This window comes from Hemitrygon akajei, chromosome 20 (genome assembly GCF_048418815.1).
Source record: "Hemitrygon akajei chromosome 20, sHemAka1.3, whole genome shotgun sequence".
NCBI classification, from domain to species: domain Eukaryota; kingdom Metazoa; phylum Chordata; class Chondrichthyes; order Myliobatiformes; family Dasyatidae; genus Hemitrygon; species Hemitrygon akajei.
Genome location: NC_133143.1, coordinates 7763971 through 7791448, shown reverse-complemented (window position 1 = coordinate 7791448; position 27478 = coordinate 7763971). Strand labels below are relative to the sequence as shown.

The window sequence follows — 27478 nt, the reverse complement described above, 5'->3', positions numbered from 1 at the left end:
TAACAGGTATCGGTCGTTCTTGGGGGTCCTTAATCTTGCTCCCATGTCCGTGAAATCCATACAAATTTCCTGCCATGGTCCCGTGGGGTTGGGGAATTTGAGCATCGGATGAGGCAGTGGTTTCCGGGCATTGTGTTCATTACAGATTTTACATTCAGCTCTCAAATTTTCCATGTGCTCCTTCAATTTTGGAGCCCACCAGTGATTCTTTATAAGTTTTATTACCTTGGCTATCCCTATGTGGGTGGGCCCATGGATCTCCTTAAATAGTGACGGTAGTAATGCCCTGGGTGCTACTATCTCCCCTCCCTCGGACCGCCATATATGGTGGTCCGTATCTCCCATAGTGAAGTGTTGTCGAGCAGCTCCCTTGTTAATCCACCCCTGACGCTCTGCTTCCGATGCTGCCCCCTGTAACTCAGCAAGGTGGAGCAGAGCATCCGCTTGGAGCAACGGAGCGACCTGTAAACCTCGGGATTCCGGCTGGGCCAGCGGGCGGGGTGAGCCAGGAGGTTCACAGTCTGAGGTGTCCCTCCCTGACCTCAGGGTGGGCATTTGAATTGCGGCTTTCGCCGCCCTGTCGGCTGCATCATTACCTCTAGCCTCGGGGGTGTTTGAGGAGCTGTGGCCTGCCACCTTTATCACTGCGACCTGAGTCGGCAAGCGGACTGCCCTTAACAACCTGCGGAGAGGTCTCTCATGCTTCACCGGGGTACCAGCCGCGGTCCTGAAACCCCGCCGGATCCAAGCTGCTCCCTCTATATGCACAGCCCCCCACGCGTAGTTAGAGTCGGTGTAAATATTGACTCGCAAACCCTCACTAAGCTCTAAGGCGCGCAGGAGGCCGTAGACCTCGGCCAGCTGGGCTGAGGCTGGTTGTGGGATCTCGGTCACCAAATGCTAGTGGCGGCAGCTTTTTTATTAACGTGTCCAGATCAGTACGGGCCCAGGGGACATACTTCACCCCCCCCCTCCCTGTGTGGCCAATAGGGGACCCTGTAGACCCCGCCAGGAGACACCATCCCCCGGCGTGCTATCCCCGTCCTCCAAGGGGTCGGGTTCGTTAGCCTGACCTATGGACGGGCTGCCTTTTACCAGTGTGGCTCGCAGTCCAGACCCTGTGATTACTACCGAGTCCTCCTCAGGAGGCTCGGTCTGTCGCCTCAGCTCAGGGTCTCTCTTGCCACCTAGAATCGTGAGGGCGGCATGCTGGAATGACTGAGTGGGGAGGTTCGGAGGGCAGGCACCAGTCTGGCCAGTCCTCCCCTACCTTCGGGAGGGCGGCATGGGCTTTGTGTGCCCTCGCCTCCTCCTCTGTCAGGGCAGTGAGTTCGTTTAGTTGCTGGCTGTGCTGCGTTAGCAGGGTGAGCATATGTTCTCGGATGGGGTCCTCTACGTCAATAATACCACCTTTTATTTCCATCATAGGAGCTTGGACATTCTCCTGTGGGGCTGACGGGACTGATGGTGCTAGATCTGCTTTGGGTGGCTGGGGGGGCTCTGCATATGGTGGAGGGGCCGTTACTGGGATATTGTGATGCGGGGCATGAGCGGCGTTAGACCATCCGGAGGGAAATGGTGGGTAAAGAGGCTGGTGGTCTATGATCCACTCTGGGTCTGCGGGGTCAGTCTCGGGGTCTGAACACGTGGCTGACTCCGTTGGTGTGGGGCGCGGGAGCACGGAGTTCCCCGGCGGTTTGTCCGCATGCGCCTGGAACCGGGACAGGAATTCCTTGAGATACACATCCTCATCCTCTAATTTGGCTACGGACTTGGATTTCCCAAAAAACTTTCGTTTTGCCTCCCCTCGTCTGTTTTCCATATCATTGAGGACACGAAGTTGAAATTCAGCCAGTAAGGAGAGGATCAGAAATGGTTGGTCATCAGCTGGGAACCATCCTTTGTCTCTCCACGCCTGAAGGCTTTTTTCTAACATGGGGGCCACAGTCGCGGACTCCTTTTGGGTGAAGTCTGAATCAGGGGGATACGTGAGATGGACTGCCACAAACCCCAGTTCCGCGGTTGTACTTGCCGGATGGGCGGTGCCCGATAGGGGCACGGTTGTTAAAGGTCCAATGCCACGCGGAAAGTTTGATTGCATTGATCCCTTCCCAGGCCAATCCCGAGACTCCCACTTTGGGGTCAGACTCATTGTGAGCTCCGTCTTCCATTTGTGTGGCGGGGCCTGCTTTATTCCCTCCCAGGCAGGGGGCGGATTACCTAATTTTATCACTGTTCTGGCAGATGTTTGGGGATTCGCTGCCAGGTTATCCAAAATTTTAGCCATGTGAACGGGGTCTACAAGGGTGCGTCGAACCTCACTTAGAAGGTGGTCTTTCTGGTGGGGTGCCTGGTCTAGTACCTTAAGTACATTGTTGGGGTCCATAATGGCATTATCTAACAATAGCTGCGATGTAAGATTAGTGCCGTGGTTTAGGCTCAGTCGCCACCACGGGACACCAGGTTGTTCAACACGCAGGTGTCTGAGTTTTGGTCACTTAAAGTTGAAGTGTTCCATGGCTCCCCAGTGCACAGAGAGGATCAAAATGTGGGACAGTCGCCTTTCAAAACCTGACCTTCGCGTGGGAGATTTCTCCTCTTAACAACCGGTCTAAGGTAGGCGCAGTCAAAATCCCCGTGCACTAAGGTGTACCACGGAACACTTTCTCCTCCTCACTTCTTACCTTTTAATGCCCTGTTGGAGACCTCGGCGACAGGGTATGGACCATGCCACCGTTTTCCGTTCCAGGTGAGCTTCCCCGGGCCTCGGAGGAACACTTCCACTCCTACCTTGATGGTGTCCGACCCCTGCGGCTGCTCACTGTTAGTTTATTGAACTCGCACAGTTATCAATTTTACCATATTTCTAAAAACTCTCATATACTCTGTTACTCAACACACCAATGTCTGAGTTTTGGTAACTCGAAATTGAAGTGCTCCATGGCTCCCTAGTACACAGAGAGGATCAAATGTGGGACGGTCGCCTTTCAAAACCTGACCTTCGCGTGGGAGATTTCTCCTCTTAACAACCAGTCTAAGGTAGGCGCCGTCATTATCCCTGTGTACTACGGTGTCCGCAACTTAATTCTCCTCACTCCTGAGACTTTTATGCCCATCGTGGGCGGCGGGTACCCTCACTCAGAAGACTTTTTCACGGGCGGAGAATCTTCCTAAAAACAGATTAAGAGTTAGTACTTACCAGTCACGATTCTGCACCGGGAATGATCTCTCCCAGGGTAATTTGGGGTTGGTGAGGATCCGTCAGCAGACAAGATCTAACTCAGTGATTCAACTATCTAGTGGAAGTCTTCGATATAACAGGCACTTCCTGACCTTAGTCGAGCTTGCGGCCGCAAGTTGTCTGCCGTCGGACCCGCCAGCCTGTGTTGTCTCTCCCTCCCCACGTCGGGGTCACCAAATGTTGGGCTTGAAATTCTGCCCTGTGTTCTTTTAGGAAGAGAGACAACTAACACCGGAATATAGCAAAACGTGGCTTTATTGCAGAATTCGTAACTGGCACAGCGAATCCACGGAGTCGCTGGAGAAGGCGTTCTGTTTTCCCCTTACAATCTGCTCTTATTTATACCCCTTTTCCCCCCAGCACAACCCCGCTACATATTAGGTAATATCGGGCACTTGTGTCCATCTTATTGGCCCGCAGCCATATGCTCACGAGTTACCTGTTTCTTTTGTTTACTGAATCGCGTGACACTAGTAGTTTCGATGTAGCGGGGTCCCCAGTTTCGCTCCCCCCTCCCTCGCATTCCAGCTTCCTAACATGATGTGCGTTACGTGAGCCACTCCTGACCTGTAATGGCGGTCCCGAATTAACCCCAACACGAATTAACCCCGACACAAATTAACCCCAATACTAATTAACCCCAACAGTATCTACACACTCTTGTGTCTAAAGTCAAGCTTATTGTCATCTGCAAGAGTGCATGCACACCCAGGTGCAGTGAAAACAGAATCACAGGAACATAGCGTTAGATGTACACTATTCACTAAACTTAACTGATGTAAGGTACCCCATGCAAGGCTTATTGAGAAAGTAAGGAGGCATGGGATTCAAGGGGACATTGCTTTGTGGATCCAGAACTGGCTTGCCCACAGAAGGCAAAGAGTGGTTGTAGATGGGTCATATTCTGCATGGAGGTTGGTGACCAGTGGTGTGCCTCAGGGATCTGTTCTGGGACTCCTTGTCTTCGTGATTTTTATAAATGACCTGGATGAGGAAGTGGAAGGATTGGTTAGTAAATTTGCTGATGACACCAAGTTTGTGGGTGTTGTGGATAGTGCGGAGGGCTGACAGAGGTTACAGCGAGACATCAATAGGATGCAAAACTGGGCTGAGTTCAACCCAGATAAGTGTGAAGTGGTTAATTTTGGTAGGTCAAATATGATGGCAGAATATAGTATTAATGGTCAGACTCTTGGCAGTGTGGAGGATCAGAGGGATCTTGGGGTCCGAGTCCATAGGACACTCAAAGTAGCTGTGCAGGTTGACTCTGTGGTTAAGAAGGCGTACAGTGCATTGGCCTTCATCAATCGTGGGATTGAGTTTAAGAGTGACAGGTAATGTTACAGCTGTATAGGACCGTGGTCAGACCCCACTTGGAGTACTGTGCTCAGTTCTGGTTGCCTCACTACAGGAAGGATGTGGAAACTATAGAAATGGTGCAGAGGAGATTTACAAGGATGTTGCCTGGATTGGGGAGCATGCCTTATGAGAATAGTTTGAGTGAACTTGGCCTTTTCTCCTTGGAGTGACGGAGGATGAGAGGTGACCTGATGGAGGTGTATAAGATGATGAGAAGATAGTCAGAGGCTTTTTTCCAGGACTGAAATGGCTAACACAAGAAGACACAGTTTTAAGGTGCTGGGGAGTAGGCACAGAGGAGATGTCAGGGGTAAGTTTTTTACGCAGAGAGTGGTGTATGGAATGGGCTGCTGGCAATGGTGGTGGAGACAGATACGAGAGGGTCTTTTAATAGACTCTTGAATAGGTACATGGAGCTTAGAAAAATAGAGGGCTATGGGTAACGCTAGGTAATTTCTAAAGTAAGTACATGTTTGGCACAGCATTGTGGGCCGAAGGGCCTGTATTGTGCTGTAGGTTTTCTATGTTTCTGTAATTTTAATTGATGTTTAATTTCTTTCTTAAATGGTAGGAGATAGGCAAACGTTGCCATTGAAAGAGACCTGGATATGTTAGCACACCAACACTGAAAGCTGATACATATATCCCAGGCAGGGTTCTGTAATGTGGTTGGTAATTGTGTTCCCACATGGCAGAAGGTGCCTGCAGGAGCTGACAAATCCATTCCACCAATCTCCCAAAACCTCATTCATATGTACAGGCTATGCGTAAGGGGGAGAACCTGTGTGCAGCTTCAGAAGTGGTTAGAAAGTCATGCAGTAAGTTTATTATTTTCAAGTGTAAAGTTGGTATAGGTCCTCATCTGGAATATTGTGCATAGCTTTGGTGTCCTTGGCTAAGGAAAGGTGTCCTTGGCTAAGGAAAGGTGTCCTCACCACAGAGAGCAGCAATAATTCACTGGACTGGCTCTGGCAATGCTGGGTCTGAATGATGAAAGATGATTGAGTTGTCTCAGTCTCTGCTCTCTGGAGTTTAGAGGTATGAGTGGGACCTTGCAGAAATAGATAAAATTCTTACAAAGCTTAGAGGGTAAATAATGAGGAGAATGAACAGTCGATGTTTTGGGTTGAGATCCTTCATTAGAACTTTGTTTATTTCCCTCCATAGGTGCTGCCAGTTCTGGTGAATTCCTCCAGCATTTTGTGTGTTCCAGCATTTGCAGATTCCTTTAAGTTTATGAATGTAGCAAAGCAGGAGTTGGTGAATTGGTAGTGATAGTGAAAGGGCAGCTGGCTTGGCTGATGGGTGGGATGTCTGGCTGCTTTGGTCGCTAGGTTCCCACATGTTCACCAAGTTCCACAATCACAAGGACTTGGCCAGCAGCCTGGGCTATGCAGCTTGCAGAACGTCAGCTGGCATTTTGTCAGTGTCTTTTGCTGCCTGTGTCCCGATCTCTCAATCTAGCATTGGCCATGTGTTCTCTACGTTGCCAATGCCCTCAGCCTAGCTCCTGTCCAATGGCACATACTGTCGGATTGTGGGGATCTGCTGTGGGAGATTCATTATGAAGATACTGCGTTCCTGCTACACTTGTGGATGTGTATCTGATGTCCCATAACTACATCCTGAGCACACTGGCTTCTGTTCATGGATTTGTAAAGTTGGAGCCTTGTACAGCATGGGGAAGGGGTCCTTCAGTTGATCTTGCCCATGTTGCCTAAGTTGCCCACAGAGCTAGTTCTATTTGCTTGTCTTCAGCTCCTATTCCTCAACCTTTCCTTTCCATCTTCTGTCCAAATGTCTTATTCAGTGCTAAAGCAGAGTAAGCTCATTAGCATTTGGTGAAGAATATAACTAAAGAATTGTTTTAAAAGAGGGTAACAGAAGGACAGCAACTTGGTGATGCCTCACTGACTTCTGGTGTTGATACTGTGGAGTTTTCACTTTCTTCCTGTTTCCTGTCTCGTTTCCTAGGCACGTGGGTTGGTAGGTTAATTGATTGCTGTGAATTATCCCTAGCGGTCTGTAGGTGAGTGGTCGCTAGAGTCTGGAGAGAGTTAATAGGAACATGAACAGAATAATGAAATGGCACATTAGTGTGAAGGGGTGGTTATGGGTCAGTGTAGAACTTGTGGGCTACAAGCCCTGTTTCTCTGCTGCATCACCTCTCTGTGACTCAGTGAGGAGAAGGAACATTGGTGATGCAATGCTGGGTAGAAGGAAGCCATTTCTGAAGGACTGGCGATGCCAGAACACCAAGTCTCTGTCAGATGAAGTCTGGCATGTCCCTGAAGCTGAGGTTTGGGTGGTCTGAATTAAGTCACCCACCAGCTTTCAGTAAGTTGCTGTGGGAGGCACTGTCCTTGGCAAGCTCACTGAGCTGCTCCTTGGCAAGCAGTCCTTTCATTTCATCTCCTTTCGGTCACTTCTTACCGCAGTACCTTTGCTCGACAATGCTTTTCACAATGCAGTCTTCTAGAACAGGTTCTCCCAACCCTTTTTATGGCATGGATCCCTACCGTTAACTGAGGAGTCCGTGGACTCCGGGTTGGGAGCCTCTTCCCTAGAGTCTGACAAGCAGCAAAGTGCTTCCTAACCTCTGAACTACTTTTGAAAGCTGTTTACTGGTGTAATGATGGCAAAACATTAGCCAAATGGTCTTGACCCAAAACATTGCCTGTGTATTTCCCTCCGTAGACTCTGCCTGCCCACTGGGTTCTTCCTCCAGTGTTTTGTGCGTTGCCTCAGATTCCAGCGTCTGCAGCCTCTTGTGTCTCCTCTACTCCTCTATGCCCGGACTGACCACCCATCTTATCTATGCCTCTTGTGTCTCCTCTACTCCTCTATGCCTGGACTGACCATCCATCTTATCTATGCCTCTTGTGTCTCCTCTACTCCTCTATGCCTGGACTGACCATCCATCTTATCTATGCCTCTTGTGTCTCCTCTACTCCTCTATGCCTGGACTGACCATCCATCTTATCTATGCCTCTTGTGTCTCCTCTACTCCTCTATGCCTGGACTGACCACCCATCTTATCTATGCCTCTTGTGTCTCCTCTACTCCTCTATGCCTGGACTGACCACCCATCTTATCTATGCCTCTTGTGTCTCCTCTACTCCTCTATGCCTGGACTGACCACCCATCTTATCTATGCCTCTTGTGTCTCCTCTACTCCTCTATGCCTGGACTGACCACCCATCTTATCTATGCCTCTTGTGTCTCCTCTACTCCTCTATGCCTGGACTGACCATCCATCTTATCTATGCCTCTTGTGTCTCCTCTACTCCTCTATGCCTGGACTGACCACCCATCTTATCTATGCCTCTTGTGTCTCCTCTACTCCTCTATGCCTGGACTGACCACCCATCTTATCTATGCCTCTTGTGTCTCCTCTACTCCTCTATGCCTGGACTGACCACCCATCTTATCTATGCCTCTTGTGTCTCCTCTACTCCTCTATGCCTGGACTGACCATCCATCTTATCTATGCCTCTTGAGATTTTATCTATATGAAGTCACCCCCAAACCTTCTTTCCTCCTCTGGGAAATAGTGCCACCCATCCAGTCCCTCCTAATCATTCAAGCCCTTCAGTGCCAGCAACATCGTTATGAATCTTAGTGGGTCATTCTAGGAACATGGAGAGAGATATCACATGGAAACAGATCCTTTCAAAGTCCAAAGTAAATTTATTATCAAAGTACATATATGCCGCCATAAACTACCCCGAGATTTGTTTCCTTGTGGAACTCATCCGTTCATCAAAAAAAGAGATTCTGCTAACGATCACTGATGTGCTGGTATTCTGCTCGCCTCACATTCTGTCAACTCCCCCACCACCACCCCCCAGGTTCTACCACTGAGCTACACATTAAGAATAATTTACATGGCTAATTAACCTGGATTTGCATGCAGCAAGCTCCGACGAACAGTTTGTGCTCACGTCTGTTTGGTGTGTGTTAATTAAGGAGCAGGATACTGGAGTTCTTCTCTGCTTTAAAGTAGCAATGTGGGATCTTTTAAGTAGGCAGTTTAGGCCCTGGTTGTGACAGTATAGCACCCTCTTTGATCAGTAACCAGAGTTCTCAAAGCCAGCTGTGTGTGGCTTCTTGAATGAGGAACAGGAAGTCAAACAGAATAAAAACGGGCTTGGAGCGAACATTTTCGATTTGAAAGGGTCCCTGTCACATCCCCATCACAGAATGGGGGAGGAAGACAGCAGGGCGAAGGTGTGCACAGGGGTAAGAGTGGGACCTGTTGCCTGTGTGTTTGGTAAACACAGTATCCTGAATAACCAAGCACATTGTATCTGCAATCTGCTCTGAGATCCAATTCTGCACTGGCCCAGAGTAGTCAGTGTAGTGTGAAGACTGTCAGACCCAGGGCAGGTTGGATCAGAGCGCCTACCTGATTCGTGTCTCTCTTTGTTGGCTGACAGTCTTGGGCAATGCATGGAACAATGGAACCATACACCAGGCCTGTCAGCTTAACGAGGCCCAGCCAGATTTGGTGGTGGGCCCACTGTGGGTCTTGTCTCACCCTTGGAAAGCACTGTTTGACTTTGCACTTGAAGGGCCCTTTTTATTGGGCCCACAGTGACAAGTAATCAACGTTTTTGCTCATTCAGGGTCACCTTCTACCTCCTTGAAGTGTCAAGGAGGGGCAGTACTAAGGGAGCATCTCACTGGGAGGGGCGGTACCAAGGGAGCACCACACACTGGGAGGGGCAGTATTGAGGGAGCACCTCACTGGGAGGGGCAGTATTGAGGGAGCATCTCACTGGGAGGGGCGGTACCAAGGGAGCACCACACACTGGGAGGGGCAGTATTGAGGGAGCACCACACACTGGGAGGGGCGGTATTGAGGGTGCACCTCACTGGGAGGGGCAGTATTGAGGGAGCACCTCACTGGGAGGGGCGGTATTGAGGGAGCACCACACACTGGGAGGGGCAGTATTGAGGGAGCACCTCACTGGGAGGGGCAGTATTGAGGGAGCACCTCACTGGGAGGGGCGGTACCAAGGGAGCACCACACACTGGGAGGGGCAGTATTGAGGGAGCACCTCACTGGGAGGGGCAGTATTGAGGGAGCACCTCACTGGGAGGGGCAGTATTGAGGGAGCACCTCACTGGGAGGGGCGGTACCAAGGGAGCACCACACACTGGGAGGGGCAGTATTGAGGGAGCATCTCACTGGGAGGGGCGGTACCAAGGGAGCACCACACACTGGGAGGGGCAGTATTGAGGGAGCACCACACACTGGGAGGGGCAGTACTGAGAGAGCACCTCACTGGGAGGGGCAGTACTGAGGGAGCACCACACACTGGGAGGGGCAGTACTAAGGGAGCACCTCACTGGGAGGGGCAGTATTGAGGGAGCACCACACACTGGGAGGGGCAGTACTAAGGGAGCACCTCACTGGGAGGGGCAGTTCTGAGGGAGCACCTCACTGGGAGGGGCAGTATTGAGGGAGCACCACACACTGGGAGGGGCAGTACTGAGAGAGCACCTCACTGGGAGGGGCAGTACTGAGGGAGCACCACACACTGGGAGGGGCAGTACTAAGGGAGCACCTCACTGGGAGGGGCAGTATTGAGGGAGCACCACACACTGGGAGGGGCAGTACTAAGGGAGCACCTCACTGGGAGGGGCAGTTCTGAGGGAGCACCTCACTGGGAGGGGCAGTATTGAGGGAGCACCACACACTGGGAGGGGCAGTACTGAGAGAGCACCTCACTGGGAGGGGCAGTATTGAGGGAGCACCACACACTGGGAGGGGCAGTACTAAGGGAGCACCTCACTGGGAGGGGCAGTTCTGAGGGAGCACCTCACTGGGAGGGGCAGTATTGAGGGAGCACCACACACTGGGAGGGGCAGTACTGAGAGAGTAGCTCTGTGAGAGGGGTGAAACTAAGGGGGTGGTGTACGGTGGTGTAATGGCAGTGTTTTCACATTCTCGGTTGTGCAGTGTTTAGTGCGGTGGGATTTAATTGACCAAAGGTGTGGGAAGAGATCCCTGCAGTGTAACTGGTTTCTCTCCCTCTACTGCTCTTTTGCTGAAAGGTATCTGTGAGTTAAACTTGGGACTGATATATTAATAGAGATGTTTTGCATCATTCAGCATTTCGTGAAACGTAGAACAAAAATACCTTTCCATTTATATTGCCCCTTTAAAACAACAATCACCTCAAGCTATTTCGTAGCACCATTCTTTTATTGATGGGCCTCACGTACAAGGCTCATCCCTAATGGTCCTTGAGAAGTCTTGGACCATTGCTGGTCCTTCTGGTGAAGGTGCTCCCACAGCTCTGTTGGGGAGGGTGTTCCAGCGTTTAGATGACGTGATGACGAAGGCCTAGTGAGATATTTCAAGTCAGGATGATGTGTGAAGATGAGTGGAAGTGCTGCCTTGCCAACCCCACACTTGGTGCTGGGAATGATCAGTTGAGAAGTTGCTGTTTAAATTATTACAACACATGTTGTTAATAAATAACACAGTCGCCACTGCCAATCAAAACTGGGTGCTGATTCACTGACTGATGGAAAATAACCCAAGTAACAAAAGTTTGGACAGAGAGGCATGTTACGGGTTTTGAGGGCGGAGAAGCGAGTAATGGTGGAGACATAAGGGAATTTGGGGCTTGTGACTCAGCCAGTGGGGGAATGAGAAGATTGAGGGGTGCACTAGGGGTGGTGCAGCAGCCCCAGCAGGGAGAGTTGAAGGGAGAGGGTGAGGATTTCACTCACTGACAGTGTTTTCAGACAAGGAAGCATGCTCCTCGGCCAACCTCATCCATGTTACCCAGTGAACCAGTCTAGTCCCATCTGCCCACATACGGGCAATCACTGTCCGATCCACGTACTTATCTAGAAGGCTTTGAAAAGTTGCAAATGTGCCCATCTCAATCAGTATACTATTGCTTATACTAAATATGCACCACCATTCATATGAAGACACGGCACCTGCTGCATCCTTTGGATCTCTCAGCCTCTAATCATAACCTATGACCTCTTGTTTCCAGCATGCTCTCCCTTGGAAAAAGACTGTTTACCCTTGTCCAGACCCTTCATGATATAGTATTGAATTGAATTCACTTTATTTCTTACATCCTTCACATACATGAGGAGTAGAAATCTTCGTGTTACATCTCCGTCTGTAATGCAATGTGCAATCATAGTAATTTATAATAAATAGAATAGTCAATGTAACATAGAATACACTCAATTCAGCGTGAATTAATCAGTCTAATGGCCTGGTGGAAGAAGCTGTCCTGGAGCCTGTTGGTCCTGGCTTTTAAGCTGTGGTACCATTTCCCGGATGGTAGCAGCTGGAACAGTTTGTGGTTGGGGTGACTCGGGTCCCCAGTGATCCTTCAGGCCCTTTTTACACACCTGTCCTTGTAAATGTCCTGAATCATGGGAAGTTCACAACTACAGATGCACTGGGCTGTCCGCACCACTCTCTGCAGAGTCCTGTGGTTAAGGGAGGTACAGTTCCCATACCAGGCAGTGATGCAGCCAGTCAGGATGCTCTCAATTGTACCCCTGTAGAAAGTTCTTAGAATTTGGGGCCCCATACCAAACTTCTTCAACCATCTGAGGTGAAAGAGGAGCTGTTGTGCTTTTTTCACCACACAGCTGGTGTGTACAGATCATGTGAGGTTCTCGGTGATGTGGATATTGAGAAACTTAAACGTGTTTACCCTCAAGCTCAGATCCATTGATGTCAATAGGGGTTAGTTTGTCTCCATTCCTCCTGTAATCCACAACCAACTCCTTTGTTTTTACGATATTGAGGGAGAGGTTGTTTTCTTGTGTTAGAGAGATGACTTCTTCCCTGTAGGCCGCCTCGTTATTGTTTGAGATTAGGCCAATCAATGTAGTGTCGTTGGTAAATTTAATTAGCAGATTGGAGCTATGGGTGGTGACACAGTCATGGATGTACAGGGAGTAAAGGAGGGGACAATACACAACAGCCCTGAGGGGCTCCTGTATTGAGAGTCAGAGGGGTGGAGATGAGGGAGCCCACTCTTACCACCTGCCTGGCGATCTGACAGGAAGTCCAAGATCCAGCTGCAGAAGGCAGGGTGAAGGCCAAGGTCTCTGAGCTTCTTGTCGAGCGTGGATGGAACTATGGTGTTGAATGCTGAAGTGTAGTCCAAGAACAGCATTCTCACATAAGCATCCTTCTCCAGATGTGTAAGGACGATGTGTAGAGCTGTGGACATTGCATCGTCCGTCAATCGACTGTGTCAGTAGGTGAATGTTGGGTGGTAACACGCTGCAGAGAATACCTCTATTAGGTCGCCGTTCAATCTCCGACACTCCAGAGAAGAACATTATATCCTACTCTGTTCCTTAACGGCGAGCTTGTGTAGGGAGAGGGACAAAGAATCAAACTGGAGTTCACGTAAATGGGATTCATGTAGATAGGTATAAGGTGGGCCGATGGGCTGTTACTGTGTAAGTACGTCTCCTCCTCCTTAGAATATACTGAATAAATAATGGCATTGGAATAGATTCTGTGAAGGTCCATTGTGTATGTGGAGTAGACCAGGGTGTAAGTCAGCTGTTCCTTGGTCTGTGTGTCAGATTAATAGATGGATTGAAATTCTAGAGCTTCTTTAGGTGTTCCCATGGCAACAGTAAGTGTGTCACAGTGGCTTTGGCCTGATGGTGGTCTAGCTTTGTAGTCCCGCCCCCTCTCATTTTCCATCCTTGACTGAATTCTCCTGAGGGTACTATCAAGTCAGCACTCCACACAGCCGGCAGCATCCCCACCTTCCCATCCCCTCATCTGTAGTTCACCGGAAAACTTGCGGTCAGCGCTGGTCACCATCAGCTGGTGAGACATGTTGAAACAGGACCTGGGTCTGTAAGAACTAGCCAACTAGAGAATGGAACTGACTCAGACTTAACCGGCTGGAAATGTATTCATTGTGCACCCAGTTCAGGTAGCGAGCGGGATGGTTCCTGAAACTTGAGATAACAGGTCGGTTGGTTTGTTGCTTAGAATAGTGTCTGGCCACTTTTTATATCTCACTGGCAGCTCCTGAGCCTGCCTGAGCACTGTACAGAAGGTAAAACTCCGATAATTCACCACTGAATTTTACTGTAATCTTGATAGTTCAGAATCTGGCTTGGTCCTTAGTCGGGAATGTAAGCACGGGAGGGGGAGAGAGGGAGGTTACAGAGGTCTGGGTAAAGTAGATGCAGAGAGAGAGAGCGTTTCCAGTTGGTGGGAGGGGTTTTCAACTAAATGCTACTGTCGTCACCAAAAAAATGAAATGAAATGAGCGATTCCGGAAAAATGTTGGCTCCTTGAGCAAGGTGAGGATGTGCATCTGACCGTGGGGAAGTTGGGCAAAGATGAGGGCCTCGAGGAGTGGCAGGATCCTGTGGTTAGGTCAAAGGGCTGTTCTTGCTGCACGTTCAGACAGATGGGGTGTGGCTTGATTTGTGTATTCCCCTCCCTGCTGTAGGTTTCATAAAGAAAGTGGTTGTAATGAGGGGGCAGTGTGGTCGTAGGTGATCGTAAAGGGGAATGTACATTACTGAAGCAAGTTCAGCAGAGACTGCCATATTTAGAATTCCATTGAGTACACACGATTGTGACGTTGTTGAATGGTCTGTTTGAAGCCGAATTACAGTTCTGCTTAAAGTCTGTAGCCTCTTGAAAAATGTTTTAAGTTTGTTTTGTGCTCCTGTGGTGGAGTTTGTTCCACAGCACGGCAGGAACCACTGAGGGAGCACACATCCCCTCTGTTCCATCTATCAGCAGAGCCAGGGCAGGGGAAACACCTCGGCCAAACCCAGCTTTGTAACAGGCAGGGAAGTCAAAAACCTGGGGCATGATTTTGAGTTGAGGATTTGAGAGGAATCTTCACAGAATCATACATTTCACAGCACAGAAGTTTATTCATAATGATGTGTCCTTTGGGCCACATCCTTGGGTCATGACCAACCATCCTTTCAAACTAATCCTTCAGCGATCCCACTTTACTCTCCCCACATCCCAATCAACCAGTGGTGAGTGGTAGAATTAGAGGGGAATGTCAGGAGACTAGGAAATAGGAATAATGTTGGGTTTGTGTAAATTGTGTGGTTGAGGGTTGACGTGGATGATGCGCTGAAGTATCTGTTTCTGTGTATAATCTATAGCTGTTGGCATTCAGCTTCTAACCCCCCCCCCCCCCCCTCTTCCTGGAGGGTACAGTGGTTCCTTGGGAAACAAAGAGGAAGTCTGATTGAGTGGGTCTAGTGCAGTACCACTGCCTCTGCAGCTTTGCGGAAGATGTGGGCCTTGGTGTCCAGTACCAATTCCATCAGGACTCTGGAGGTGACGTGACGCCTGGCTTTTGCTGTCGACATTATTGGATCATTTGTTGACGATGCAGGTGTGGTCACTGGCTGGGATGCCATCAGCAGTAAGCGGAAGTAGGCCACTGGCTCTGCAGAGATAAGGTATACACTTGACTGCCACAAGGAGATGCCGCCAATCATATCTTTAGCCAGTAATGGGGAAGTGGTTTCCCTGCAGCTGATGTGAGCTTCTTCCTGAGAGAGAACCATCCTGTCAGTGACGGACTCTCCACTGCCGCCGTTTAATACAGCTGGGTGACTGGATAAAAGAGTTGTGGAGTCAGAATCTCGCTACGTTTCTGCTTCAGCTTGTTGGGAATTGATGTGACTTAGTTGGACTTCTAGTTCCTCACACATTTCATTTGGCCATCATGCAAGGAGTAGTTATGCTGTAGCACCATCTTGGATTACCAAGAATCTGGACTTTCTTTACGCAAGTAATTACTCTGAAGGCTCATTGAGCAACTTCTCCCTTCTCTGGGTTCAGATCCTGCCCAGAGACTTGTGTACGACACCTAGGTTGACCCTGCAGTACAGTCCGAGGGAATGCTGCCCACTAAAGGAACAATCTTTTAGATTAGACATTGAATCATCGCTCTCAGCTGGGAGTCAAAGATCACCCTTGTCTGCAAGGGGTGACCTGGCCAGTATTCCCCCTTCTATCCATAGTGCTAAACCAATTTATCTGGTCATTCCAATAAAACCTTGCAGGCATTGGCAATAAGACAATAACATATTAGCAGAACTAGGCCATTCAGTCCATCGAATCTGCTCCGCCAGTCAGTGATGGCTTTTTTCCCAACACCATTCTCCCATTTTCTCCCTTTTAACAATCAAAAAACTATCAATTGCTGTCTTAAGTATACCCAATGACTGGGCCTCCACAGCCCTCTCTGGCAATGAATTTATAGATTCGCCACCCTCTGGCTGAAAACCTTCCTCCTCATCTCAGTTCTAAAGGGATGTCCCTTTGTGTTGAGTCAGTGTCCGTAGATCCCAGACTCTCCTACTAATGGAAGCGTCCTCTCCATGTCCACTGTATCCAAGCCTTTTTGTAGCTGGCAGGTTTCATCAAATAAATATTCTTAATAGGTTAAGCCTTTCATTCTAAGATAGTGCCAGAGAATTCTAGAAATACCCTATGGTCAGGAGGCATCTATGGAGGGAAAAACAGAACTCACCAACCGGGCCAGTATTTCATTATTATCACACTACTCAATGTGGGATCTTGCTGTGCTCAATTGAACTGCAGCGTTTCCTCTGAAGGTACCTCATTGACTAGAGAATGGGCTGGGCCATTGAAGTGAGAACTCCCCTTTCATTGTGGCAGCTAATTCCCCTCCTCAAAGTCCGCTGGGGCCCTTCCTGACACTGACAATGTGTCACTCAGTTCCTGCTCCACCTCAGAACTAACCAGCAGCTCCTTGTCCACAAACCTCTCCCCCTACACGCACAACATCCCCAGGCTGCCAGTCTCTTCCTCTTTATTTCCTTCTGGGGCAGTTTTGCCCTTGAAAAAGGTGACTAAGGTCATGTTGGGCCTAACCCGCTTTACAGCCAGTGGTCCAGCAGGTTGCTTCAGGAAGAACGGCAGTGCTAATCATAACAAATACAAGTGGGTACCTGTTTACAACAGCAGGCAGAGGAAGGATGTGAAAGGTTGAGGCACTTTCAGTGAGGTATGAATGCTGCCACTGAGAATGTCTGTAGCCAGAGGCCTTGATCACACCAGCAGCTGTTTGACAGCAGTCTTTGATTCAGTGGCTGCTGTTCCAATGTAGTGCTTTTAGACCGAGATGATGAAGGGATTTGAACAGCAAACATCTCTCTGTTAAATGGGGAAAACTTCCACATCCCTGAACTGCACCTCCCCTCACAGCCAAGGGAGGAGAGGTAACTGCTTGAGAGACTTCACTGACAAAACCAGGGGAAGGCAGCCCCGAGTGGCAGTAGCTGAGTGCCCCTCATGGAGTCAGACAGTAGAGGAAAAGGACCTTCAGCCACCCACGTCCGTACTGCCCTTTGACCTTTCCATTTGTCAACCCTGAATTACCTTTCCAATCTGCTGCTTATCCTGCCCTTTAACAGGAGCCCTCACTCTCATGCCTTCTGCCTTTACCAATTAAAAACCTATCAATTTCTGCCTCAAATCACTTCCACTGCGCAACCCTCTGACAGTGAATTCCACAGATTCACCACCTGACAAAATCGCTCCTAATCTCCGTTCGACAGGGACATCCCTTCATTCTGAGGCTGTACGTTTGGATCGTAGACTTTCCTACCAATGGAAGCATCCTCTCCATGTCCACTCTCTCCAGGCCTTTCAGTAGTTAGTAGGTTTCTATAAGGTTTTCCTCTCAAATCCATCAAGTACAGGTGCAGGAACATCAAATGCTCCTGACTCACACCCTGTACATTAGTCACATACCTAGACAGGCTACTGATCAACAATTGAATGCCCATCCTTATTTCCAGATTCCTTTCCCACTCCCATGTTTCATCTCTTTCCCGTCTCCAGCAGCCTCCATCTCAATAACTCAGGCCTGACTGCAATCACCCCGCCATTGATGGCTATGCCCTGGGATGCCAGAAATTCCTTTCCTCACTCTCTCTCAAGCTTTGTATTATCCTGCTTCACCAAGCTTGTTCATTAACGCTGCAGTACTTCAGTTTTGTCCTTCACTGCATTTGGGGTTCTACTTAAATGTTTGGGGAAGTGGGTTTTTGTTGTGAAAAATCGTATCTGTGCCATAAAGAACATTTCTCAAAACATTGTTAGTGCAATGGAGATGGAGTACTGCATTACTGTTCTGGCACCCTGCTATAGGAAGGATATCATTAAATTAGGACGTGCCCTCACTAAGTTCAGTGCCTTGACAAAGAAAAGCAAGTGCGCCTTGTTAACCGTCCTGTCAACCTGTGTAGCCACTTTTAGGGAGCAATGAACCTAGACCCTTAACAGTGCACTGTCTGTCTGCATATGACCGACTGAGAGCAGTACTTCACATTCGGCCAGGCTAAATGCCATTTCCCATTTCAATGCCTATATCTGCAACTGATCTATATCCATTATATTCCTTGTCCATTGTCTATGTTAGCCACAACACCATCAATCTTCATATCATCTGCAAACTTACTACATTTTCAACCCGGTCATTTATATATGTCACAAACAGCAGAGGTTCCTGCACAGATCCCCGTAGAACTCCGCTAATTACAGACCTTCAGCTCGAATAAGTCCCATCGACTACTCCCCGCTGTCCTCAATGGGCAAGCCAGTTCTCAATCCAAACGGCCAATTCACCATGGATCCCATGCATCTTAATCTTCTGGATGAGCCTCCCATGAGGGACCTTGTTAAACATCTTACTAAAATCCATGTAGACAACGTTCACTGCCCTACCTTCATCAATTACCCTCATCACCTCGTCAAAAAAACTCCAGTTAGTAAGGCATGACTTGCCCTGCATAAAGCTATACTGACTCTGCTTAAGGCCTGGTTTTCCAATTGTTCATAAATCCTATCCCTAAGAATTCTCTCCCATATCTTCCCTACCACTGATGTGAGACTCACCAGTCTATAGTTTCCAGGATTATTCCTGGTTCCCTTCTGGAACAACATTAGCTACCCACCAGTCTTCTGGGACCTCACTTGTGGCTAGAAAGGACACAAAGATATTGGTCAAAGCCCCAGTAATCTCTTCTCTTGCCTCTCTCAATAACCCGGAGTATATCCCATCAGGTCCTGGGGACTTATCCACCTTATTGCTCTTTAAGAGGCCCAACTCTACCTCTTCCTTTACCTCAAAATGCCCTAGCACATCAATATGTTCAGCACTGTTCTCTTTACCCTTCACATCTTGGTCCTTGGTAAATACTGATATAAAGTACTCATTAAGGACATTGCCCAAGTCCCCTGGATCCAAGTAATTGTTCCCCTTTATCCTTGAATGATCTTACCTGCTTGATCCTCAAGTTCTCCGTGTGCTCCTAATGTATGTATAGAATGGCTTAGGATTCCCGTTAAACCTTCTTGCCAAGGACTTTTCATGGCCCCTCTTGGCTTTCCTAATTCCCTTCTTGTTCTCGTTTCTGGTATCTCGAAAGGTGCAAATTTATCCTTACCTTTAGCTATCTGAAAACATAAGGAGTTGTCGCTGTTCCTTAATTGTTCACACACTGAAAGTTAGTCACCTGGCCAGGCTCTTTACCCAACACCAGACTGAGTACAGCCCCACCTCTTGTTGGACTGTCTATATACTGATTTAAGAAACCTTCCTGGATGCACATAACAAATTCTGCCACATCTAAACATCTTACTCAGAAGATCCCAGTTTGTATTTGGGAAACTGAAGTTGAGTCTCACATCATGATAACAATCCTTTTTTTTACACTTTTCCTTCAACTGCCTTCATATTTGTTCCTCGATGTCCCAGCTGCTAACAGAGGGAGGGTGGGGTCTAGTACAGTTTCATAGACTGCACCCTTCCTATTTTTGATTTCTATCCATATAGACTCGGTGAATCAGATCTCCATTATGTCCCCTATGAGTGCAGCTGTGATATTGTCCCTGATTATTGCAAATTCCCCATCTCTTTTACTTCCCTCTCTATAGAACCATAGAATCATAGAACATTACAGCACAGAAACAGGCCTTTTGGCCCTTCTTGGCTGTGCCGAACCATTTTTCTGCCTAGTCCCACTGACCTGCACCTGGACCATATCCCTCCATACCCCTCTCATCCATGTACCTGTCCAAGTTTTTCTTAAATGTTAAAAGTGAGCCCGCATTCACCACTTCATCTGGCAGCTCATTCCACACTCCCACCACTCTCTGTGTGAAGCCCCCCCCAATGATCCCTTTAAACTTGCCCCCCTTCACCCTTAACCCATGTCCTCTGGTTTTTTTTCTCCCCTACCTTCAGTGGAAAAAGCCTGCTTGCATTCACTCTATCTATACCCATCATAATTTTATATACCTCTATCAAATCACCCTTCATTCTCCTATGCTCCAGGGAATAAAGTCCTAACCTATTCAACCTTTCTCTGTAACTCAGTTTCTCAAGTCCTGGCAACATCCTTGTAAACCTTCTCTGCACTCTTTCGACCTTATTTATATCCTTCCTGTAATTAGGTGACCAAAATACAATACTCCAAATTCGGTCTCACCAATGTCTGATACACCCTCACCATTACATTCCAACTCTTATACTCAATACTTTGATTTATAAAGGCCAGTGTACCAAAAGCTCTCTTTACAACCCTATCTACTTGTGAAGCCACTTATAGGAAATTATGTATCTGTATTCCCAGATCCCTCTGTTCTACTGCACTCCTCAGTGTCCTACCATTTACCTTGTATGTTCTACCTTGGTTTGACCTTCCAAAGTGCAATACCTCACACTTGTCTGCATTAAACTCCATCTGCCATTTTTCAGCCCATTTTTCCAGCTGGTCCAAATCCCTCTGCAAGCTTTGAAAACCTTCCTCACTGTTCACTACACCTCCAATCTTTGTATCATCAACAAATTTGCCCAATTTACCACATTATCATCCAGATCATTGATATAGATGACAAATAACAATGGACCCAGCACTGATCCCTGTGGCACACCACTAGTCACAGGCCTCCACTCAGCGAAGCAATCCTCCACTACCACTCTCTGGCTTCTTCCATTGAGCCAATGTCTAATCCAATTTACTACCTCTCCATGTATACCTAGCGACTGAATCTTCCTGACTAACCTCCCATGCAGGACCTTGTCAAAGGCCTTACTGAAATCCATGTAGACAACATCCACTGCCTTCCCTTCATCCACTTTCCTGGGAACCTCCTCGAAAAACTCTAATAGACTTGTTAAACATGACCTACCACCCACAAAGCCGTGTTGACTCTCCTAATAAGTCCCTGTCCATCTAAATACTTGTAGATCCTATCTCTTAGTACTCCTTCCAATAATTTACCTACTACCGATGACAAACTTACCAGCCTGTAATTCCCCGGATTACTTTTAGAGCCTTTTTTAAACAACATGAGCTATCCTCCAATCCTTCGGCACCTCACCCGTAGATACCGACATTTTAAATATTTCTGCCAGGGCCCCTGCAATTTCAACACTAGTCTCCTTCAAGGTCCGAGGGAATACCCTGTCAGGTCCTGGGGATTTATCTACTCTGAATTGCCTGAAGACAGCAAGCACCTCCTCCTCTTTAATCTGTATAAGTTCCATGACCTCCCTACTTGTTTGCCTTGTCTCCATAGACTCCTTCCAGTTTCCTTAGTAAATACAGTTGCAAAAATCCCATTTAATATCTCTCCCATTTCTTTTGGTTCCATACATAGCCGACCACTCTGATCTTCAAGAGGACCAATTTTGTCCCTCACTATCCTTTTGCTCTTAACATACCTGTAGAAGCTCTTAGGATTATCCTTCACCCTGACTGCCAAAGCAACCTCATGTATTCTTTTGGCCCTCCTGATTACTTTCTTAAGTATTTTCTTACTCTTTTTATACTCCTCAAGCATCTTATTTCCTCCCTGTTGCCTATACATGTTATACATCTCTCTCTTCTTCTTTATCAGAGTTCCAATATCCCAGGGGAACCAAGGTTCCTTATTCTTATTCATTTTGCCTTTAACCCTGACACGAACATACAAACTCTGCACTCTCAAAATTTCTCCTTTGAAGGTCTCCCACTTACCAATCACATCCTTGCCAGAGAACAACCTGTCCCAATCTACGCTTTTTAGATCCTTTCTCATTTCTTCAAATTTGGCCTTTTTCCAGTTTAGAACTTCAACCCGAGGACCAGATCTGTCTTTATCCATGATCAAGTTGAAACTAATGGTGTTACCATCACTGGAACCAAAGTGTTCCCCTACACACACTTCTGTCACCTGCCCTAACTCATTTCCTAAAAGGAGATCTAATATTGCATCCTCCCTAGTTGGTACATTTATATATTGATTTAGAAAACTTTCCTGAACACATTTCACAAACTCTAACCCATCTAGACCTTTAACAGTATGGGAGTCCCAATCAATGTGTGGAAAATTAAAATCCCCTACAATCACAACTTTCTGTCTCCTGCAGTTGTCTGTTATCTCTCTGCAGATTTGCTCCTCCAATTCTCGCTGACTATTGGGTGGTCTATAATACAACCCCATTAATGTGGTCATACCTTTCCTGTTTCTCAGCTCCACCCATATGGCCTCCGTAGACAAGCCCTCTAATCTTTCCTGCCGAAGCACTGCTGTAATATTTTCCCTGACTAGCAATGCCAACCCCCCACTCTTCATCCCTCTGCCTCTATCACGTCTGAAACATCGGAACCCTGGAACATTGAGCTGCCAGTCCTGCCCCTCCTGTAGCCCAGTTTCAGTAATGGCTATAATGTCATAATTCCACGTGTCAATCCAGGCCCTCAGCTCGTCTGCCTTTCCCACAATACTCCTTGCATTGAAATATACACACCTCAGAAGATTATTACCACCACACACAACCTTACTATTTGTGACTTTGCATGAACTACTGACATTATTTATTTTTACCCCTGTTCCACTATCTACTCTGGCACTCTGGTTCCCACCCCCCTGCGAATCTAGTTTAAACCCTCCCCAATAACACTAGCAAACCTCCCTGTAAGTATATTGGTCCCCTTGTAGTTCAGGTGTAACCCGTTTCTCTTGTACAGGTCCCACCTGCCCCAGAAGAGGTCCCAATGATCTAGAAATCTGAAACCCTGCCCCCTACACCAGTTTCTCAGCCACGTGTTCATCTGCCAGAGCATCCTACTCTTACCCTCACTGGCACGTGGCACAGGCAGCAATCCGGAGATTACTACCCTCGAGGTCCTGTTTTTCAACTTCCCACCAAGCTCTCCGTACTCACTCTTCAGGATCTCCTGACTCTTTCTACCTATGTCATTGGTACCGATGTGTACCATGACATCTGGCTGATCACCCTCCCACCTCAGAATGCTGTGCACGCGATCAGAGACATCCCTGACCCTGGCACCCGGGAGGCAACAAACCATCCGGGAGTCTCTGTCACGACCACAGAACCTCCTGTCTGTACCCCTGACTATGGAGACCCCTATCACTAACACTCTCCTCTTCTTCCTCCCTCCCTTCTGCACTGCAGAACCAGACTCAGTGCCAGAGATCTGGCTGCCACAGCTTGTCCCAGTAAGCCATCTCCCCCAGCAGTATCCAAATCGGTATACCTGTTTTGGAGGGGAATGGCCACAGGGGAACCCTGCACTACCTGCCCTTTCCCCTTCCCTCGCCTGTCGGCAACCCAATTACCTGTACTCTGTTCCTTAGGTGTAACTACCTCCTGGAAGCTACTATCTATAAACTGCTGAGTCTCCCGAATGATCCGTAGTTCATCCAGCTCCAGCTTCAGTTCCCTAACGCGGTCTGTTAGGAGCTGCAGCTGGATGCACTTCTTGCAAGTCTCCCTGACTTCCCACATCCTGCAAGAGGAGCATTCCAACATCCTGCCTGGCATATTCTCTAGTCTGAACAAAAAAAAGAAGAAAACAGAAACTTACCGGAACCTACCCTCGCCTCTGCCTGTTTCTCGCCGAAGCCTGATTGAGCCAAAGCCGTCCCACTCCGACTCAGTCCACTCCAACGTTGGCCGCTACAACGATGGCTGCTGTATATGGCGGTCTTTCTTTTAAACCTTGGCGCGCTACGTCATGCGCCTGCGCAGTCTAGCCTCTGTTAAAGAAAAACGACCTACTCTCCGCGATGCCTTCAGTCTTCTACTCTCAGCCTCTTGCTTCGATTGAAATCTTTTCTAAAACATTGAGACTCTAGGACATCAAGCACCTATTCCTGTCCCCCTCTCAGCAAGTCTCTGTAATGGCCACAGCATTGTAGCTCCATGCTCTAGGTTCATTACCTTTATCCATAATACTTTTGGCATTAAAATACACACACTTCAAATTATCCGTCCCGTCGTATCTATTACTTTGACCTGCCTGTTTTTACTGGCCCTGACTTCTACCTTTCTCTCTATCCCTCCAGTTTCTGACATGATGGTTCCTGTTCCCGTTCCCCGGCCAAACTAGCTTAAACCCCCTTGAGTAGCACTAATGAACCTTCTGGCCAGGGTACTTGTTCTCCAGTTTAGTGTAACCCATCCCTCTTGTGCAGGTCACCTTGTCCCAGAAAAGGACCAAATTATCCAAGAACCTGAAACCCTGCCCCCTGCACCAGTTCCTCAGCCACATGTTCAACAGTACTATCATCCTATTCCTAACCTGACTAGGTCGTGGCACCAGGAGTAATCTAATGGTTACTACCTTGGAGCTCCTGCTCTTTCGACTTTTCCTAACTCCCTACCCCTCTAGCAAGACCTCCCCCCCCTTCTTTTCCATGTCATTGGTGCCAATGTGCACCATATGCTTTAGCTGCCTCTTGAAGATATCCTGCAGTCACTCTAAGACATCCTTGACCCTTGCAGCTGAGAAACAACGCACATCCTGGTGTCCCTTTGCAGCCGCAGATTCTCCTGTCCCCCAAGTGCCGAGTCTCCTATATACTGCTACTGCTGAGCCTCAGAGCCAGGCACAGTGCCTCCGGCCTGAACCCCAATGGTTCGTGCACCTCCAGAGAGCTAGACTTGTTGCTTACTTCCCCTGGTGGTCACCCATTTCCCATCTGAAGCCCCCACTCTGTGTGATCACCTCTGTAAAAGGCTTTTAGCCTCCCCGATGGTCCTGAGTGCATCTAGCTCCAGCTCCTTCCCCTGGTCAGTCAGGAGCTGAAGCTGGGTGCTGATATAGTCATCAGGGAAACTGTTGGGCACCCTGAAACCCCACATCTTGTAGGTGGAGCATTTCACTACCTTAATTACCATCTTGCCTACCTTAGGCTCCAACTTCTTAAGCTTAAGTTCTACAATCAATTGAATGATTTCAAGTGACTCAGCACCCTTTGCCCCTGTCTGTTCACACCGAAGCCTATTGAGCCAAAGTCTCCCACTCTCACCTTTGCCAACTCCCACAATGGCCGCTCTACTTCAACCTCGCTTCTTTTCATTGGCCCTTGCTAAGTTACTATTAACCCAAGCAAGCTCTCGCTCCACAGACAAGTCCCAACAGGTCCTGGTTGCTTTTAAACCTGGCGTGTAAAATCTACAAGGAACTGTCTCCAGCTCACTCTGTGACCTCCTGCTCTGCAAACAAGTCCTGACAGGCACTGGTCACAGATCAACCCAAAAGTGATCAGTAGCCCGATTTAATGCAGGCATTATGTATGCACAGGGCTATTTTGTAGGCACATAAGATAAGAGGGGCTGTTAGGAACTAAGGATGGGTCTGGGTTAGGTGGACATTCACTCAGCAGTTGGGTCTCAAGGCCACACTGTGTTGTTGGGAAAGTGATGGAGGGATAATGATGGAACTTAGATACAAGAACTTATGGTGGACAGGCATCAGGGAGCTCTTTTGAAAGCCTGTTCCCCAGCGTGAAGACCACACAACATAGGAGCAGAGTTAGGCCACAGTCAGCTATGACAATGAATTCCACAGATTCACCACCCTCTGGCTAAAGAAGTTCTTCCTCCTCTTCACTCTAACTGGATGTCCCTCTATCCTGAGGTTGTGCCCTCTGGTCCTAGACTCCCCACTGTAAGAAACACACTCTCTGCATTCACTCTATCTGGGCTTTTCAACATTTGATAGGTTTCAATGAGATCCCCATTCTTCTGAATTGCAGCAAATACAGGCCCAGAGCCATCGAATGCTCCTCATATAAGCCCTTCAATCCTGGAATCATCTTCATGAATCTCCTTTGAACGCTCCCCAGTGTTGGCATATACTTTCTTAGCTAAGGGGCCCAAACCTGCTCACAATATTCCAAGTGAGGTTTCACCAGTGCTTTATAAAGCCTCAACATTGCATCCATTAATTGAAGGGGAGTGCCTGGTGAGAAGTCATAACAGCAAGCAAATACAGTAAACCTTAAGACTTGTCCTTGCCTCTGCCAGTCTGTGCAGAATGATAGATTTATTTACAGGCAAGCAATGTCATTCTGAACCGGTTGTTCATAAGAACCTCTGAACTTCATGTCACTGTAAAGATCTCCATCTGATATTGTACAGTGAATCTGGGGGCCTGGGAACAATGCTGTCTCCATCTCAGCCTCTTATACTAGAGGACAGACATGATGTTGCAAGGAGCGATTTGCCTGGATATAGATGGTGTTAGGTTGAGTGATCTTCATTCCTGGAGGAACAAGTTATTGTTCAATGGCTCAGAGGTTCATTTATTATCAAAGGATGCAGCTCTGAAATTCCTCTTCTCTAGATAGCCATGAAACCTTAGAAAGCAAACGAGGCAGTACAGTCATCAACCTCCAAATCCCCCCTCCCCACACAAAATAAAACAAACAAAAATGGAACAGACGTATCAACTGCCAAATCCCCCCCCCCCCCCCCAGCACACAAAATAAAATCTGAGGTATCACCTGTGAATCTGTTGTGTCTGGTGTTTCCAACGTGGCCTGTTCTACGTTGGTGAGACCCGTCATACACTTGGTCAAGCATCTTCACTCCATCTGCCAAAAGTGGAAAATCCCAGGGCCAAACATTTTAATTCTGATTCTCATTCCCATTCTGACATGTCAGTCCAGGCCACCCTCAGGCTGGAAGAGCAACACCTTATATTACGTCCTCCAACTTGATGGTATGAACATGGATTTCTCCTTCTGGTGGAAAAGCTCCCCCTCCCCTCTTCTTCTATTTCCCAATCTGGCCTCTCACCTCTTCTCATCTGCCTATTGTCCTTCCCTTTCTCCTGTGGCCCACTCTCCTCTCCTATCAGATCCCTTCCTTTCCAGCCCATTATCTGTCCTACGCACCTGGCTTCACCCATCACTTTCTGTATCTCTTTGGATTTCCAGCATCTGCAGAATTTCTCATGTTCATTATTTATGGTAATATTTGTTTGATGTGCAGTGTGTGGGTGCCCCATGGTCTAGAGGAACATTGTTTCATTTGTACAGTCAGCTGACAACCAACTTGAACTTGATGTGCACAGAACGCAGGGATATGGACCATGTGCAGGCCAGAAGGAATTAGTTTGAGTGTCATTAGCTGAATTAGATTAGTGGATCATCATGCCAGTTCGTGTATGTTCCAGAGATGCTTGATTTGTATATTGTTGACAAGAGATACAGATGCCATGATAGAAATAGAAGTTCTTGCTTAAAGTGCCAAATGATGGTCATGTAAAACCCACATTTAACACTGCTTAACAGTGTTTCAACAAATCTTTGCTGTCTGATCCTCAGAGGAGCATATCATTGCAACTTATTGTTAAAAGCTATGACTTGGGGATTACACATGCAGAGTTTTTTCTATCAGTTGCACCATCTGGCCCTGTCACACTGACTGATAGTCTGGTTTATACACAAATGCTGCAGTGAAGGTTTAGATTTGTGCCAAAGAAACATCGTTAACTGTCCACTACAGTGGTCCACGTGTCCATTGGGAGGCCAGC

At 47.9% G+C, this 27478-nt stretch overlaps 1 protein-coding gene across 7 annotated transcripts in view; it reads left to right on the top strand.

Annotated features, from left to right (window-relative positions):
- The window catches only part of LOC140742202 (ras-responsive element-binding protein 1-like), a 301827-nt gene that overhangs the window by 128299 nt on the left and 146050 nt on the right, over window positions 1-27478 (top strand). Inside the window, exon 1 of one of the 7 annotated variants that reach the window (XM_073073022.1) lies at window positions 13577-13592. The exons of the other annotated variants lie outside the window; for them this stretch is intronic. The gene's annotated coding sequence lies outside the window, so the exon portion shown is untranslated. Of the gene's footprint in view, window positions 1-13576; window positions 13593-27478 lie in introns of those variants that run through there. 7 annotated transcript variants of the gene reach the window in all.